Raw genomic sequence first — 13,132 nt, 5'->3', positions numbered from 1 at the left:
GCCTATGTAACCTATTCCATCTATATATCATTCTATTTCTTAGCCAGTGCCATACTGTTTTGATGATTAATACTTTACCGGTTTGAGAAATGGTACTGCTAGGACACCCTCCTTCAAATTTTTTTTCCATTCATTCCCTTGATATCCTTGCTCTTTTATTCTTCCAGATGAATTTTGTTTTTATTTTTTCTAGTTCTATAAAATGATTATTTGGTAGTTTGAGTGGCATGGCCCTGAATAAATAAATTCCTTTAGGTAGAATTGTCTTTTTTATTATATTAGCTCAGCCAACTCATGAACAAGTAGTATTTTTCCAGTTGTTCAAATCTGACTTTATGTGAAAAGCGTTTTGTAATTGTGTCCATATAATTCTTTGCTTTGTCTTAGTAAGTAGATTCCTGAGTAGTTTATATTGTCTGGAGTTATTTTAAATGGAATTTCTCGGGTAGACATCTTAAATAACCCTATTTAAGAAAAGGAATTCGATCTTGCTTTAAAAGAGCTACCAAAGAGGAGGAAAAAACCCAGACTTCTCGGTCTGATGAATTCATAAGAGAATTCTATCAAACTTTTAAAGAACTGTCAGTAGTCATACTTAAGAAATTATTCTCAAGTATAGAGAAAGATTGGCACCCTAGCAGCATCCTTTAAAGCGACAAATATAGACGTACAAACTATAAATAAATTACAAACCAGGAAAAACACAGAAAGAAACCCATTGGCCAGTTATATTCATTAAGATTAACTAAAAAAATGGTGAACAAAATCCTGTGAAATAGATGAGTGCAATTTACTCAAGAATTCATTCATAATGACCAAGTGGGATTCATACTAGGGATTCAAGGATGGTTCAGCATTAGGAAAACAAGCAAGTGGGAAATGAAATCATAATAGCAAGGATGATAGCTAACATTTATTGAGCACTTACTATGTAAGCTGTGTTAAATACTTTATGTGTATTACCTCATTGGATTCTCAGAACAACCCTGGGAGGAAGGTGCTATTACTATTCCCAGTTTGTGGATGAGGAAACTGAGGTGAACAGTAGTTAAGTGACTTGCCCAGGGTCACACAGCTAGTAAATGTCTGAAGTCACGTTTGAATTCAGTTCTCCATGACCCCAGATCCCCAGCGACTCTATCCACTAGTGCAGGCTAGTTGCCCAAGCACAGCAATATAAATGGGAAGAACTCAACACCAGCAAACCCAAAAGGAATGTAACAAAATTATAAAGATCAAGTATGACTTGAATGAAGAGATCTGAGATCGTACCCCCAATTCACCCCTTCCTGGAGGTAGGAGGTCCACTAGTGTTACACATTATGCATAATTTTAGCCATTTTCAATATACTGATGAGTTGTACTTTTTTCTTCTAAAAAATGCTGTTTGTTATATGGGATGATTCTCTTAGAGTGAAAGAGGAGCGAGATTCTTGGGATAAGTATGGTGATAAAGACAAAAAAAATTGATAAAACTTATTTTTTAAAGTTGCTTCGAACAAGCATAGCTTCATTAAGACTAGATCAAGTCAGGCTTATTTTATCTCTTTCTTTGACAAGGTTACTGAAGCAGCAGCCTGGGAAAAAAACGCTATAGAGATGTGATTTATCCACATTTTGCTAGAGTTTTCGACAAAGTTTCTAATGCGATTCTTGCGGAATGTACTCCTTCGTCTCCTCTGTCTCTTGGAATTCCCAATCTCCTTCAAGATACAATTCAGTCACCATCTTTTGCATGAGGACTTTCCCAGTCCTACCAGCTGCTACTGCAATATCCTCTAAATAATTTACTTTTATTAATTTTATCATCTCTCTATATTAAAATCTTATCTAATCATATATATTATATAACATCTGTATAACGTGCATTATATAGTATATTCATTCATTTGATTATATATATTTATACAGATAGTGCCTATCCTGATCTCATACAAAACCTTTTTGAGGTCAGGGACTATTTGTGTTTTGCCTTTGTGTTTTTAGCATCTAGCAGGGTGCTTGGCACATAGTTAGCCAATGGAATTGAGGGGATTAGAACACGTGATTCGTTTTGGAAATTGGGTGAGTTTCACTGACTTCATCTTGTGACTCAGTTTGGGAGCTATCGAGTTCTCTTTTCACCTCAGTTTCCAAATTAGTGCAATCTCTGTCTTGCGAGAAAACTTTATTCAGTTGTGGGAATCGTGAGAGATCCTTCTCTTACTGGTTGAACCTAGTCCTGAGTGGCCAGGAAGCTGGGCCATCTCTTCCTACTGTTTCGAGGACATTAATTAAAGACCTAGATTATGTTGACTGGAAACCCCATCAGATCATAAGATCGACGCAAGGAGTTTGCTCACTATTGGGCGTCTCAAGGAAGTCGCGTGTCTTCTCTGAACGCTGGTCCCACACTGATCAATCCGTTCAAGTTTCCATTTTCCTTTAATTATTTACAGAGACTTGTGGGAAATTTCTGATTTCAGGGAATTATACCTGTTCACTCTCCCCCTCCCAACTTGGAAAATCCCAAATTTTTCATCCGGTTTAAATCAGATGACTAATGTTGCCTTGTTTCCTTTAAATCAATTGACCACATTCGATTAATTGCTCTTAATGAATAGAAGTCTGGCTTCCCTTGTGTTCAGAGTCCAGCCCTCAGGTGAGGAAGGGGCCTGGTCCCAATTTGTTAGGTAATTGGCATGCATTGCTTCATACATGGGCATGTTTGGGAGCTCAGATCTTTGTTACTTCAGTCATTTCATCTCTCACCCACTACATAGCACTTAATAAATAATGGATCTATTGATGGGCTGTAGAAGTGTAAGTTGAGGAAAGTCATTTCAGAATGGGTTGAACGATGGGGCCTAAAGAGTATTCATTGATGGCTTGACATCAGCTTAGAGGGAGATCATGGATGGAGTCTATCAGGAGTCTCTTCTTATCCTGATGCTGCTCAGGATTTTTTATTTGCTTAAATGACTTGGACCAAGGCAAGGTAGCATGTTTATCATATTTGTAGATGACAATTTCACGGGTGGGGAGAGAAGATATATTAGATGACCGAGCTGGGAACTAAAAGGATCTCAAGAAGTCGTGGAGATGGGCCAAACTAAATAAGCTGAACTTTAATAGAAATAAAGGCGAAGTCCTTCACTCGGGTTAAATAAAGGTACATGATGAGGGAATCATTGCTAGATAGTAGGTAACGATTCTTATGATGAAGATCTAGGGGGAACGCGGTGTTCAGCAAACCCGAGGTAATTATTTGGGGGAAGAGATTTCTTCAACCAAAACTGCTGGGAAAACTGGAAAGCAGTTTGGTGGAAATCAGGTTTAGACCAAGCTGTGATATCATACGCCAATACACCACGATGAGCTCAAATGGATGTATGACTTAGATATGTGAAATGCTACACCATGAAAAATGAGAAGAACTCAAGACCGGGCACCTTTTACAAGGTTAGCCAAGTTCTTTGTTTGTTTGTTTGTTTTTATCTTTATAACAATTTTACACAGAAGTTTTCCATGTTTCCATGATTCATGTTATCTCCCCCCTCTCTTTCCTCCCCCCCTCCCAGAGTTGACAAGCAATCCCACTGGGCTATGCATGTATTATCTCTTAAATCACACTTCCATACAATTCATTTTTCTTAGAGAATAAACTTACCGAGGGGAGAGTTCTTGTCCAAACAAGACGCAGAGATGTCATCACTTCAGAGAAAGAAGATCATTTTGATTATGTGAAATTGAAAAACTTTTACAAGAACAAAAATCAAAATACAGATCAATAAAAAAGAGAAAGTGTCAACTGAGAAAACCTTCATACCAAACGCGTCAGGGTCCAGGATCGAAGCTAAATAGGTAATTAACACAAATATATACAACTAGGGGCTATTCAGTGGATCAAAGGTTAAGAACAAACAGTTCTCAAAGGAGGCGAAGACTACAGTCCTATGAAAGATGACTCCAAATCACTTAATATAAGCGATATGTGGATTAAAACAGCTCTAAGGTTTTGCATCACATCCAGCAAATTGTCGAAGATGACAAAAGAGAGAAATTGTCATTGGTGAGGGGTTATGGAAATACAGGCTCCTTAGGGTTGGGGAGGTTGAGTCACAAGTCGGCCTGATTACTCTGGGAAGCAATTTGGAATCATTCTATGGCGATGACGAAAATGGCCGTGGCCTCTCACCCAGAAATCCCACTATGAGTTACACACCCAGGGAAGTCAATGACACGAAGTCCCACATACCCCAAATATTTCAATCTATATCTGTTTCCTGGTAGCGAAGAACTGGAAACAAAGTAGATAATCGTTGCTTGGGGAATGGCTAAGTAAAATGGGGCATCGAGATATACAGAGTTATTACTGTGCTGGAAGAAACAGTGAACATAAAAAATTGATAGGTGCTTGGGAAGAAATATGCAGGAATGAAAAAGAGATACCCGGTGACCATGGCATTCGATTTGGGAAGAAGGACAGCCGCTCTCCCTAATTGTCGTGTGATCATAATGAATAAGTTTGCTCTGGGAAAAGAGTTGAGAAAAGAAACTTTCCCTCTTTATAGAGGTAGATGACCCTGAGTGTCATATATTATTATAATTACATATATTATTAGATAGATATTACGTATATTAATATAATTACATATATTATTATGTATTATTATATATTATATATTATTAGATAGGGTAAAAGTATTGGCTTGTAGGGGGCAGCTGGGTAGCTCAGTAGATTGAGAATCAGGCCTAGAGATGGGAGGTCCTGGGTTTAAATCCGACCTCAGACACTTCCCAGCTGTGTGACCCTGGGCAAGCCCCTTGACCCCCATTGCCTACCCTTACCACTCTTCTGCCTTGGAGCCAATACACAGTATTGACTCCAAGATGGAAGGTGAGGGTTTTAAAAAAGTATTGGCTTGTTTTAATAACCTTATTTTTTCCCGTTTCTTTTTAATTCTTTGTTAGAAGGGACAACTCACTGAGTAGGGTTATGAGGAGAAGTGTATTCATAAATGGAAGTGATTTAAAACAAAGAGTATCAATAAAAATCATAGGAAAAAAAGAAAAAAAAAGATCTAAGAGTTTTAGTGGTCCACAAGCTAAACATGAGTCAACGGTGCGATCAGACAGCCAAGACAGCTACTGCAATATTAGGCTGCTTAAGAGAGGCATAGACCAGTCAGTCAACAAGCATTTCTTAAGCCTACTCGGTGTCAGGCCCTGTGCTAAGCTTTGCCATGCAAGGAAAGGCAAAGACAAGTTCTGAAGGAACTCAAAGTCAAATGGGAAAGATAGAATACCAAGGACTATGAACAAATAAGTTACATAAACAGGATAAATTGGAGATAATCCCATATGGAAGGCACTAGTTTTAAGAGGGAATGGGGGGGGGCAGTGGAGTAGCTTAGTGGATTAAGAACCAGGCCTAGAGACGGGAGGTCCTAGGTTCAAATCTGACCTCAGACACTTCCTAGCTGTGTGACCCTGGGCAAGTCCCTTAACCTCCATTGTCTAACCCTTACCACTCTTCTGCCTTGGAGCCAATACACAGTATTGACTCCAAGATGGAAGGTGAGGGTTTAAAAAAAAGAGGGAATCAGGGAAGACTTATAGAACATGACATTTTATCTGGGACTTCAGAGAAGTCAGAGTGGCTAGGAAGCGGAGATAAGGAAGGAGAGAATTCCAGACATGGAGAACAGTCATTGGATATGCTCCAAATTGGGCAATAGAATGTCTTATGTAAGGAATAGCAAGAAAGCCAGCGTCACTGGATTACAGCGTACGTGAGTAAGGTGTAAGAAGACCGGAACGGTAAGAGGGGGCAGGTTATAAAGGACTTGGGATGCCACACAGAGGGTTTTCTATTTCATCTTGGATCATAATATAGGCGTCCCAAGCATGCTGTGCTTTTCTCTAGTCATATTATGTTTGTAATATTGTATTTATCCCATTTGGGGGAAGATGCTGACCAAAGTAGGGGTTCTTAGCCTGGGACCCAGACAAGCCTGTGAATAAATTTCTGGGGGTCTATGATCTTGACTGGGAAAGTAGCTTTTCTGTTTCTGCTAAAATCTAATTGAAACTCAGCAGTTCCTTCAATTCTTTAAAAACTTTCTCAGCAGAGATTCATAGGTTTCACCAGATTGCCTCTAATGGGATCCATGACCAAAAAAGGGGGGGAAGATCCGCTGATGTAGAAAGTATCCAGAGGAGAGTGACCAAGATGGTGAGAGGCCTGGAGGCAATGTCATGGGATCACTGGTTGGAGAAACTAAAGGTATTTAGCTTGGAGGAGATACGACATGAAGGTGCCATGACAACTCTACCAGGAATTTGAAGGGCCATCATATGGAAGAAGGATTCATGTTGCTATACTTAGCTCCAGAGAGTATAACTGGGAGCAATGGATGGTTCATGTTGCAGAAAAGATCAGTTGAGGCTGTGTGTAAGGAAAGGCTCTTTCAGCACCTCTCACTTGGTGCCATACTCTCAGTTTCAAGGATCACCTCTATTCAGATGACACTCAAATCTCTATCTCCATCCCCCCCAAATCCTCTAATTCAGCTTTTTTTAACATCTTCCTTTGTTGTAATCAGAGACTTAGTGCTTTTAGTTAGTCTGGTCTTTGTACATTCCACATGAAGAAACCTGGGCCCAGAGAGGTGAGGCAACTTAGCGAGAGTCCCACGAGTGAAGGACAAGTGTGCGGATTTACCAATCCAAATGGAATGTCTCTCCTCTTCCTTTATCCTTCTTTCCTTCAAGGCCCAACCAAAGCGCTACCTCATCCGTCAAACCTTCCCTGATTCTGTCCCCTCCATCCCCCATTAGGACCAAGCACTCTTGGCCTCCTGAATCTCTCCTCCCAGTCTCTTTGGAACTCTACTATTCATTTAGCGTCTTCCACATTGTGTCTTGGTTCAATGCTCATTTGTCTTATCCTTCTACATAGTAAGCTCCTTGACGTGAGGGACAGTGCAGTGCTTGGTTTTCTCTTTGTAGTTTCTCCCCTCCTTTGCATCCAACACTGTGCTTTGTACATAATAAGTACTTAATAAATGCTCGTTTAATCAAGTTCCCCTTCTGTGCCCAATAAAGGAGAACAGAAGGTTACCATATAAACATTCTCATTCGGTGCCTTCTTTCCAGGGACGCACCTGCCTGAACTGCTCTGTTCTGACATTCTGTGGTTTCTGTTTAGAAGTGAACTAGCCCAGCATGCACAGCCACAGTACGCTGGCATGTGACCCATTTGCTCACGTTGAAATCCAAAAATCGTTTTAGTGTTGAGACCAATCGAGGAGGGTACAAAGAATGAGAGGCCCTGTGAACAACAGCCATGGTCACCATTGAAAGGATGTGTGGGAAGTCACTGTAGAAATGAGCTAGGAATGGTGGTAGGCACCTACGGTCCCCACTGCTGGGGAGGCTGAGACAGATGGATCACTTGAATTCAGGACTTCTGAGTTTCACTTGAGGTATAGATGACTGGGCATCTGTACAAAGTCCAGCACCAATATGGGAGTGGGCACAACCAGACAAGTCTGCCCAGGTCAGAAAAGAAGCAGATCAAAGTCTCTGTGATAGTCAGTAGCAGCCTTAGACCAGGGAGTAGCCTGTGCATGTCCAGCCTGAGAAAGAAAGGGAGACCCAGTAAAAAACCAAGATCCTTCTCATCTATGACTCTTAAAATTGTTTGCTTCCTTTCCAGACTCAGCTTAGGGGCCGTGTCCTAAACGAGACCTTTCCTTATGCCCCCTACCCTTGGGGGTGCCCTCTTCTTCTTGGAATGCATTTGCATTCTTTTGTGTATGCTTTCATTTGCCTCCTCTGTTTCCATGTTGTCTGTCCCCCGCCCCCTCCAAAGGATGGAAGCTCTCTAAGACCACCAGTGCTTGCCTGGTTCTTGTCTTTATATGCGTCACTCACACACAGACCAGGCTGGCACAGGGGGAGACCTTCAACATTTTGGTTGCATCGAATTGGAGACCTCTAGTTGTCTTCCTAATTATATGGATATACATGGCGAATAACGTTCTCTATGACATGTGGAGGTGGAGATGAGAAATCGCATGGCTAAGAAGGTAGAGTTGAAGCTTTCCAAAGGAAGCTGGAATCTGTCTTCACTGGGTAAATGCTGCTTGTTCCTGAAGTGAGCTAGAAATTGTCTCCTGGACTGTTATATATTATTTGGAAACCCTAAATAATTTGGGTTAATAAACCTGGTCAGGCTTTCAGTTTTATGAGCTTGCCTCTTCCTCTGGGAAACCAGGTATCTGGAACTCCTTCCTGCCAATTTAAATTGTCATAAGCCAGTGTACATACATCATTGACAACAGGCTGTAAAGGAGAAACAGTGCTAGCCATAATATCTGGCTGCTCGAAATGAGGATGAACCAGCCACCGTGAGATTGTCCCTTACAACTGAAAATGGCCTGCTTCCTGTCTTCGGCTAATGTTGCCACCAGATGAATAGAGAAAGGCATCTGTGTGGACAGGCTTTATCAGTGAGTGAACAGGGCTAGCAGACCAGTTCTGTAACATTCGCCAAGACTGGAATGGAGCCTGACTTAAAGAAAATGGAAACCTACCAACTCACTGAACCCACACACATACACGAGATGTGCCGCCACCCCCCAACACACACACACACACACACACACACACACACACACACACACACACACACACACACGTGCACACCACTCCCCCCTCCCCATAGAAATCATAAGTTCTTGGCTGTAGGTAGCCTTCAGCTATGGAAGAATCAAGTCAACCTTTTAAGAAAAGAAATATAGAGGTATGGCAGGGAACCAACTGGGAACCTTTGCCTCTGCAATGAGGTTATCGCTTACTGGGTTTGGGGCTTCTAATTGTTTTCTTTTTTTCTCTTTGCCTTTGAAAAAAGTGGTGATTTTCTTCCTAACAAACGAAATTCACTTGGCCAGTTGTTGGTGATATGATGCCAACATGGCTGTATTGATTCGTATTTGGGAAACAGTATACCAAAAGTAGCAATTGAATTGTCAACACTTAAGACAGTGAAGATTCAGCTCAGGAGGTTTTTAGAGCAAGCAGTGGCTACACACTGGGTTCACTCTTCATCCACCAAGCAGAGTTTTTTCTTTTTAATTTAAAAATTTTTTTTTTCAATTTTCACTTAATTAATTAATTACTTGATTAATTAATTAAGCACCTTACCTTCTAGCTTCGAATCAATGCTATGTATGGGTTCCAAAGTAGAAGAATAGGCTTTGAGGGTTAAGTCACCTGCCCAGGACCACCCAGTTAGGAAGTGTCTGAGGATGGATTTGAACCCAGCCCTTCCCATCTCTAGGCCTGGTTCTCAGTCTACTGAGCTACCTAGCCACCCCCCAAGTAGAGTTTTTCTAATAGATTTGAACACTGATTACAGTGGCTTATTTTGCCTTGTCTGGAAAAATCTTTGCATAGGTGGAATTCAGAATTTTCAGATCGATTTTCTATTGTACCTCACCAATTCAGTTCACTTCATTGTCACCCTAAATCAGTACAATATTACTATTTCGTACTTTGTCCTCAAAGAGGACCAATGACATCTCAAGGATGATGTCTTGACTCGTGCGTTCATTGGATTTAAGTGAGGCAGATTTGAACAGTGTTGACAGTCTCCCTTTCTCTTCTCAGAGAGCCATAACTAGCATAAAGGTTTTCCCCAGGGAACCAACATCCAAAGAAGTGTACTTCTTCCCTGGGGAGCAGGTCGCAGGTCGCATGTCTTCCTGCTTGCAACAACTGTCACCCCAGGGCCTTATCGCATAAGTCCTCTATTGCTATGGCGCCCCTCTCACTGGGTTACCATGCCCCTTAAGTCCTTCTGAAGTAAGAATTGGGCTGTCTCTTCTCTCACACCTCCCCACCCCTCAACATGTTTTGCCCCAAATGAAAATGATTTCTAGTTATGACTCTGCCGTGTGTACATCTGGGAAGGTTTCCAATACCACCAATTATGTCAAAATATGTTTTACTAAGATATAGTGAGGCATACAGTACAGATTCCCATGATGTATATTAAATCCTTGCCCTCTTTCCTCCTAAGTGCTTCTTCAAATAAATCACTTTTAAACATCTTTAAATTGGGGAGCAAAGGAGAGGAAGCAGGAGAAAAGAACCTTTCACATTTGGGATCCTGAAATGGCATTCTGTTTGCATTGTCGTGGAACACAGTGAAATCATTTCCAAAGGTTTGGTCAAATTATTAATCTCTAGAGATCCTCCTAACTCGAAGAAATAATAATAATAGTCATTGTTTTAGAAATTCTTGGGAGCAGAACAGTAAATGGCCATCCCCTGTGCCTTGAGTTAGACACGAATATTGCTCATTTATTTGGAGAAAGGAAAAAAAAAACCCCAAGAGTCAGAAAGGAAACTGGATGACAACTTCCCAAGAATTACTGAAGTCTATTAATATTCTAGAGAATTGTCTTGAACTAGAGAGAAACTCTATGGGAAGCAGAAATGAAGAGTCATTTATAATAAGTGGATGCCTAGAGACTGCTTCCTTTTTTCATGATTCTGTTCCAAGGTATGGGAGGGAGAAAAGCCAGGCTAAAAGGAAAAAAAGAAAAAGAATGGTAACTATTGATCCATCCTTCGAAAGAGACACAAACTCTTACCTGTCTGTCTTCAAGAGTTAGAAGTGGGGGCAGCTGGGTAGCTCAGTGGATGGAGAGCCAGGCCTAGAGACGGGAGGTCCTAGGTTCAAATCTGGCCTCAGACACTTCCTAGCTGTGTGACCCTGGGCAAGTCACTTAACCCCCATTGCCTAGCCCTTACCACTCTTCTGCCTTGGAGCCAATACACAGTATTGACTCCAAGATGGAAGGTAAGGGTTTAAGAAAAAAGAGTTAGAAGGGACTGGCCTCTCAGGACTAGACATATACCTCTAAAACAAGAGGGAGGCACTTTGTCTTTTTTGCATTGGGATTTGCAGTCCATTTTAGATCCTGGAAAAATAATCCATTGGGAACTGGACCAATGGCAAAGGATGAAGTCATGATCTTTTTTTTTAAAACCTCTTTGTGGAAAGAGGTGTTGTGGCAATCTTAGGAGGCAAAGAGAGACATGGATAATAACAAATTATATAATATAACATTTTGTTTTGATCAGTGAGTCACATTTTTCTTTTGAATTAATTTGCCTTAAGATGTTCCGAGGCAAGGGAAAAGAAGTTAACATACTAAAATGTCCAACAGAAACTTCCCTGGCAGGTGGTCTGTTTGTTATTCATTGCATGGCAAGCTACTGTTTGCTGAATTTACTTGGGGGTGGGGGCGTATACAAGAGAACTCAAGAAAAAAAAATCATGTACATTGAAGTTTAAGATTAAAACACAGATTCTTCAAACACTTCCAACGTTACTTCTTGCTGTCAACATTTCCAAATGTCTTCTAATCATATACCTTTGGGGTATCTGCATTAATCTGGGCTTGTATAAACCATTCAAAAAGGACTCGAAAAATGATATGTCCTTTTATCCCTATACCTGTGCTCCCCGGTAGTTTGGAGCACACGAGAACTGTTCCGATTTGGTGTGTAGAGGGAACAAATGAGATATATTTACTGGAGACATGGATGCGGTTGCTCAACTGTGTCAAATCATTGAGCATTTATTTTTTTCATTTTCATTTCCAGTTCCAAATTCTCTCCCCCTCTTCCTTGCCCACTGATAAGGCAAGAAATATAATACCCATTATATATATATATATATATATATATATATATATATATATATATATATATATAGTCATGTAAAACATATTTCCACATTAGCCATGTTGCAAAGATAAAAGCAAGAAGATGAAAGAAAGTGGGGAAAAATACCTGTTTCAATCAGCACTTAGAGTTCATTCATCAGTTCTTTCTCTGGAGAAGGATATCCCTTTTCATCTTGAGTATTTGGGGATGGTGGATCATTTTATTGATCAGAGTAGCCAAGTCTTTCACAGTCAATGACTGATACAAGATGGCTTTTGTTGTGCCCAGTGTCCTCCAGGTACTGCTCACTTCACATTGCATGAGATCCTATAGATCAGTGATTCCCAAAGTGGGCGCCACCGCCCCCTGGTGGGTGCCACAGCGATCCAGGGGGGCGGTGATGGCCACAGGTGCATTTATCTTTCCTATTCATTGCTATTAAAATTTTAAAAAATTAATTTCCAGGGGGCTAAGTAATTTTTTTTTCTGGAAAGGGGGCGGCAGAGCAAAAAAGTTTGGGAACCACTGCTCTAGATCTTCTTGGGCTTTTTCTAAAACTCTCCTCTTCATCATTTCTTATAGCACAGTAATATCCCATGCCAATCATATACCACAACTTATTCATTCATTTCCTAATTGATGGGTATCCCCTTAATTTTCAATTCTTTGACACTACAAAAAAAAGCTGCTATACATACTTTTTTACATACAGACCCCTTTCCCTTTTCTTTGATCTCTTTGGGGTATAGACCTAGGAGTGCTATTGCTGGATCAAAGGCTACTCGGTTTTATACCTTTTGAGGAATAGTTCCAAATTATTCTCCGGAATGGATGGACCAGTTCACGGTGCTATCAACAGTTCTTTAACGTACCTATTTTTCTACATCCCACCCAGCATTCATCATTTTCTTTTTTTTGTCATGTTAGCCAATATAATGGGTGTAAAGTGGTTCCTCAGATCAATAAGCAATTTATTAAGCACTTACAATATGCCAGGCACTATGCTAAGCCTGTGTGGAATGCTCATCTCATCAGAGAAATACTTCTCTCCCTCAAAGTACCATACCACCAATGGGTAGAAGGCATTTTAAAGGAGTGTTTTCTATTCTCTACACACAGCATTGGACCTTCAGGCTGTCCCTTATGTCTGGAATGTACTCTGTCATTGCCTCTGGCTCTTAGAATTCCAGGCATCTTTCATAGCACAGCTCAGGTGCCCCTGCCTATGCACTACCTTTCCCGATTTCCCTGGTTATTACTCCTCTTTAACAAATGCCTCTATGATTTTTTACTTATTCATGTACACGTTGCCTAAGTTCCTTGTTTTGGTTCTTTCCTTGTATCCCCAGTTACTAGGCTGTTGCACTTGGTGGGCCCTTAGTGAATGTCTGGTGGATTCAGTTTG

The sequence above is a fragment of the Gracilinanus agilis genome, chromosome X, assembly GCF_016433145.1.
Source record: "Gracilinanus agilis isolate LMUSP501 chromosome X, AgileGrace, whole genome shotgun sequence".
Classification (NCBI taxonomy): Eukaryota; Metazoa; Chordata; class Mammalia; order Didelphimorphia; family Didelphidae; genus Gracilinanus; species Gracilinanus agilis.
The sequence above is the reverse complement of the archived record's forward strand: the minus strand, read 5'-3'. Positions refer to the sequence as shown.